Genomic DNA, 6495 nt, shown 5'->3' with positions numbered 1-6495 from the left:
ACACTATAAATATGTTATTTAAAATTTAAACGAGTAGAAGCTTCATCAAGCTCATTTGTTACCACGAGCTTTAATTTGAGCTCGAGCTCATATATATAAGTAAGCGAAGCTCGAGCCGAGCTTAAACAAGCCAAGCCCAAGCCGAGCTCCGAGCCCTCGGCTCAAATTCCACCCTTACTGAATATTGAATTTTGTTTTTAGCCGATATATATCGTAATTTTTTATATATATATCGACCGATATATCCGATATAAATTGTTGACTTTGACTTTTTTTTTTTATTAATATATCAATAATATTTCAAATATAATCAACGATATTTCAGATATTTTTTGATATCTCGATATATAAAATAAAATTTTGACTGGTCAACAAAAAATATATATATATCTCCGATATTTTTAATATATCTCGTTTTTTGGAGTACACGATATATTTTCTAAATTTGAAATTTTGGTCCTTGGATGGAACAGCCCACACGATAGGAGTGGAAAATTTTCTAAAATTGAGGCCTGAAATTGTTTGGACTGAACTGGAATGGACCGGACCTTACTTTGAGCCCAATATTTGGAGCATCCACAGCCCACACTTGGGTATTTCAACCATTATGGCACTATCCCTCTGATAGCACTTCTGTGCACTAAAAATTTGGCACTTTGCTAAGATTTTGGTTATAGCCAAGTCGTAAACGAGTATTTACTAGACCATAGCTAAAAAGTCAGTTTAAGCTTTGCTAGTCGCTACCGCCCTTAGTGCATAGTGCTTCTTTGAGTGTGTGAAGGATCACTGGAAGCTGATAAGTCTGTTTTCGACTCTGGACCTTCAATGTATCTTTTTATGTGAGCGCTAATTCTGATTACAAATGGGAGTTAGCTTTTTTTAAAGGTGTTGAACAATAGATTGTATAAGTGAGGGCGTGAGGCGAATGCCTTCTGTAATTCAGGATGATGAACCTGTGAGGAAGTCTGATAGCAGTTAATTTTGTAGCAAAGAAACGTGGGCCCAAGTCTATTACGAGTCATATGAGGCCTAGGCTCGTATCATTTATAGCAGATTTAAGCCGAAGTTTCCTAAAACAGGCCCAAAGAAATAGTTCAATCTGAGTCCAATGGTTTTTCTGCATCTGCGTGCCTTAGGCGGAGTCCAATGGTTTTGGACTCTTTATCTTTATTCCTCAATTTAACTCAACAAACCACTCCACTTCATGTTGCTCAGAATGCAAATAAAGAAAAAAAATAATAAAGTAAGTCATACCACTGCACTTGAACTAGCGCGGAATAGAAAAGTAAGTCATACCACTCCACTTGAACTGGCGCGGAATGTGCTCTGTATCCTAATAATACTCCCTATATATAGAGAGTAAATTACAGATAGAAAGTGAAAACCTCCACTTTGGCCTCTACTTTTAGGGGGATAAAGAGTCATTGGACTTAGCCTAAGCAAGCAAATCCAACCCGAAAGTCGTTACAACAAGTTGTCAGTCTTGTGGAGAAGTTGTTTGTTTTCGTGGAAAGGGCTGCTTGAACATGTTGTCACTTGCAGTCTATGTACTTCTATTCTACAATCAAGAAATTGGGTTTGAGAGTCTCTTTTATAAAAATGAACGTTTAAAAGATTGAAAAATGTTATTTTATAAATTTATTACTTTTTACCTTTTTTTTATATAGTGAAAACTACTTGTATAAAGAAAAAAAAAACTAGATGCAAAAAGGCTTTGACTATACTATCCACATAATGTGGAAGCGTATAAATTAGTTATTGAGATTTGTAACTGTTTTATTCTCTTTTTCACCTTTATATAACTGCCAAATTATATATTTTTATTAAAAATAATAGAGTTCGATTATAACTACCTACTTTGCATTTTAAAATGCATATATATCACAAATTTAAACCACATCCACGTAATAAATTTATTTTAAAATACATAATGCATTTTAAAATATAGATGGGTTTCTGCATTTTAAAATACGCACAGATACAAAATGCATTTTATTATGCAATAGGTTGGACAACGCAACGAGTTAGGTTATAGGGGTTAGGGTTTAGTGTCTACATTTTTTTAGGGTTTAGACTTAGGGTCTAGTTTAGTGGAATTTATGGTTTAGGCTTAGGGTCTGGTTTATTGAGATTTAGAGTTTATAGTTTAGGTTTAGGGTCTAGTTATAGAGATTTAGGGTTTGGCATTTAGAGATTTGGGGTTTAGGCTTACGGTCTAGTGTCAAATGCCTATGGGAGACACAATACTTTTAGTTTTTACACTATATGCATTTTAAAATGCAAAATAAGTTAATTCTATTGTTTTTAAAATGTTAATCGAGTTAAAATGCATTTTATTAATTCTTTAAATAAATGATTACTTTCAAACCCATTTTAAAAATCTTGAAATTTTAAGAGATTATGGGAGAAGTAGTTGTGAATAATTAAAAGCGGGTATTTCTATATTTTGCTTCCAAAAAGAGTTAACATGTGTCAAACTTGGTGTTAAAACTAAAAATATTATGCCTTTGTATTTGGAGTCCAAACATTTCTTAACCGACTCCCTTAAACTAATTTTCTGATTCTGCAATACACTAGTTTTGTTAAAAACTCGAACTGCCAAAATTCCAATCAGATCTAATCAGGTAATATTTTTTGACCAATTATAAAATTTCATTTTCAGGGATTCTAGAGTATGGACCAAATTAAAGTCACTCTACTAGGGGTGACTTCGGATCGGATTGGCCTCTTTCGAAATTTTTCCAAATATTTGAACCCAATATGCTAGCCAAACCGATCCATTTTTTCGGAATCAAAATATTTGTCAAACTTGAAATTTTGGAATAACTCTGAAATTTCAAAATTCTTGGTAAATTTCATAGATCTCTTTACTTTTCACTATTTTTGGAAAAGAAAATTTGACTAAAAACCATTTTGGAACTTCAAAAAACTAAAATTTTACATGTCGGAAGCTAAAAAATAAAGATTATAGAAAATGTTCCTATGAAAAGCTAGTTTGAGAACCCTACTTACCATGGTGAAGGAGAGAAGTGGTTGAGAGGAGTGGGAGAGAGAGGGAGTGAAGTAGTGGCCGGCTAAGATTTGTTTAGTTGGTTTTTTGTTTTGCTAATGTAGAAAACTAGAAAATGAATTAATTGTCATGATCTTATCAAATGGATAATGGAGTTTTGTTATATTATAAGTACATGGTTTCACAACAAATAAAAAATAATGGCGAAAATTTCAAATCGGCTATATTTTCGAAACTTTTGGATTGGATCTGATCAGAGAGTTACGTCCGAATCCGATTTGAATATTTTATGGAAATTGAAAAATTGGTTATCGGACCGTGAAAAATAGACCCAAAGCCAGACCAATTTCCGGTCAGAATTCGGCAAAAGGAGACACCCCTACACTCCACCAAACGATATCTACATTATTAGATTAGCAGTTCTAGAGTACACCCTTTTTATGGTGCGCTGGTACAATAGACCCTTGATTAGAGAATCTACCATGCAATACAGTCTCATCCCCTGCCTGATGGAGGACCCAAATTGCACAGCGCAGGTACAACCTACGCACTCTTCAGGTACAACCTGCGCACTCTAGAATTTGGTTTATTAGATTGCATTATAAGGTGAGGAGGAGACTATTTTGGACCTAGTAGGGCATTAGTGCAATATACCATCTCTCAATAATATAACCTCATGATATGTCTAGTTGGTTGCTCTTATTTTACTAAAAAGCTTTGGTAAATTTCCCCACGTACAAATTGAACTAAGTTATTTCCTGTTGTAGTCCAATTTCTATATGGAAACTTTTCCACAATTTACAGGGAAATAGCACAGGCTAATTAGACTAACCCCCCAAAGTATTATTTAAATCATTAAACTTAAATACTCATGTAACCATGTTGGTTGATGTTTCACTTAATTCTAGAATTGCCTCTATTATTTTTTTCCTCGATCGCTCTCCTACTCCATATTTACTACGTTACCACCACCATATCTATACAAAATTATAATTCAAGTACTAAGAATTTGAAACAATACCAACTTGGCAAAATGTTGAAACTATATTGTGAGCTCTCTTGGAATGGAAAGTTTTAATTTTTAGTCAAACCCACACGATTCAATTTGTTTTGTAATAAGGTTTAGAAGAATTGAGTATTTGAAGGTTGAAATTGAGTATCCTTGGGTTTACCTAATGTTTAGTATGTTATTAGTGTTGGGGTTATGGGATTTGAGTTGTGATTGTATTATGGAATCAAGTTGGAGTTGGGGAGGTCAAGTGATTGGGGATGAAGATGAAATGGTCAAATAAGGGTAGTTTTGGAAATAATTGAAATGTCAACCATTTTGCAACTAAATGATTATTTAAGTCTAATGATTTAAATAATAAGAAATTTAGTCTAAATAAACTAATATATAATTTGAGAGATTTAGTCTAATTAACCCAAATAGCTGTTGGAGTTATCCCTCACATGAGGAGAGAAACTGGAGCTGGACAGAAACGGGCAAACTCGACATCGCAGAAGTCGAGCGCCAGCCTTTTCAGATAGAGCGACTTCGTATTCGAGTTCGATAACATGGCTTACGACACGCTCAAAGTGGCCAAGGCCATTCGGCTTCAGTCTTGGCGAGCCGAGAGGAAGCGCCGGCCAGTCTATTTTTCATGGGCTTGCTACAGTATCCGCGAATTTGGTTTTTTGGAGATAAAACCAAAATCAAGGTTTTGGAAAATCTAACCTAACAGAACCAAACAAGTCAGAAGGATTGGAATCCAGACTAAAACAAAGAGAGAGAACCTTTACAGAGATACAACCCACAGAAAGAGATAAAGAGTGATCTAGTAAGGTGAGATCGTAGGAGAGATTGTAATCTTCCTTCCTACTTTATTAACCGGCTCTTGTGGAAGTAGGCATCATTGGCCGAACCACGGTAAATCTTTGTCTTGTGGTTTGTTGTTTAACTGCTTTACATTATTATTTGTTGTTGATAGTTGTTTAGCGAGTTGGGCATGTTAGTATAGGTAGTTTGTGATATTTGAGATTTATCTAGAGTTGAAGTGTGTTCATACAAGTTATCTGTGTAGTGGGGAACCGATTGGTATTGGTATAATCCCCAACAAGTGGTATCAGAGCCTTGGTTAGAATAGCCTAGGCGTTATCGAATCTTGGTCGGGAAGGTGTTTGTGAAATTCCTGAGAGAAGATTTGAGGTTAAATAACTTGTAGAGATGGACCATTCCGTGAACACTCGTATGATGAGTCTGAATAGGAAGAACTACACCATCTGGAAAGCCAAGATGGAAGACTTGCTATACTGCAAGGACTTGGCACTTCCCATTGAGAATGAGGGAGTAAAACCGTAAAAGGCCCGATGGTTTGAGTGGAAAAAGCTTGTGAAAAGCTATTGGGTACATTCGACAATGGATAGCGGCGGTGTCTTTCACCATGTGGCCTAAGAGACTACGACCCCTATCTATGGAAGAAACTTCGAAGACCTTTATGAGAGGAAGTCGGGTGGAAACAAAGTACTAGTCGTTAAGAAGTTTGCGCATTAACGGAAGTACCAAGAAGGTTCTTCAATGTCCGAGCATCTTAATGAAGTCTGAGAATATCATCAATCGGATGCATTTGATGAAGATCAATTTGGGAGACGAAGTTGAGGCTTTGTTTCTATTAGGCTCTCTACCCGAAAGTTGGGAGACATTAGCGGTTTCTACATGGAGCGACCCAAGGATGGAATTGTTACCATGGAGATGGCTACCACGTCTTTGTTGAATGAGGAGACTAGAAGGAGTGCAAGAAGCGGCTCTTCTAACTTTCGGAGGTCTTTTTCACGAGAAACGGGGAGAGGTGAAGCGAGAAAACCATCTCGTTCTAGAGGTGATGACGAAGTAAATCTAGGGGTGAAGCTAGAACTCCTAAGGCGGAGAGGCAATGTTACTATTGTGCCACAAAAGGCCACTTCGGATATGAGTCGCGAGAACAAGAAAGGGATGAGAAGAATAACCGTGTACATGAAGACATGGTGCGGAGGAACGGAAACACAAAGAGATACTACCGCACTAGTCGGCGACCTCCAGTGGGAATTGTGTCGGTGTGGTGTGTCTTTGTCTTAGTACCTCATGTCGGGGATACGAGAGTGGGTGATAGATCTGAGCATCCTATCACGCCATAACCCGCTGGGGATTCTTCACTACCTACATTTGTGGTGAATATGGTGAAGTAAGGATGGGTAATGATGGAGTCTCAAGATTATAGGCATTGGAGATGTTCATGTAGAAACCAATGTCGGCTACACCTTGACACTCAAGGATGTAAGACATGTCCCCGACATACGGTTAAGCCTAATTTCGGTTTGGGAAATTAGATGGCGATGGTTTTGTAAACTCGTTTGGTAGCGGGGTATGGAACCGAAAGCGAGGTTCCATTGTAGCAGCCGGAGGAAAGAAAACTTGCTCTCTTTACAAAACAGGCTAGTTTGTGTAAAGCGAAGCGAATCTGGTGAAG

The sequence above is a fragment of the Coptis chinensis genome, chromosome 7, assembly GCF_015680905.1.
Source record: "Coptis chinensis isolate HL-2020 chromosome 7, ASM1568090v1, whole genome shotgun sequence".
Classification (NCBI taxonomy): domain Eukaryota; kingdom Viridiplantae; phylum Streptophyta; class Magnoliopsida; order Ranunculales; family Ranunculaceae; genus Coptis; species Coptis chinensis.
The sequence above is the reverse complement of the archived record's forward strand: the minus strand, read 5'-3'. Positions refer to the sequence as shown.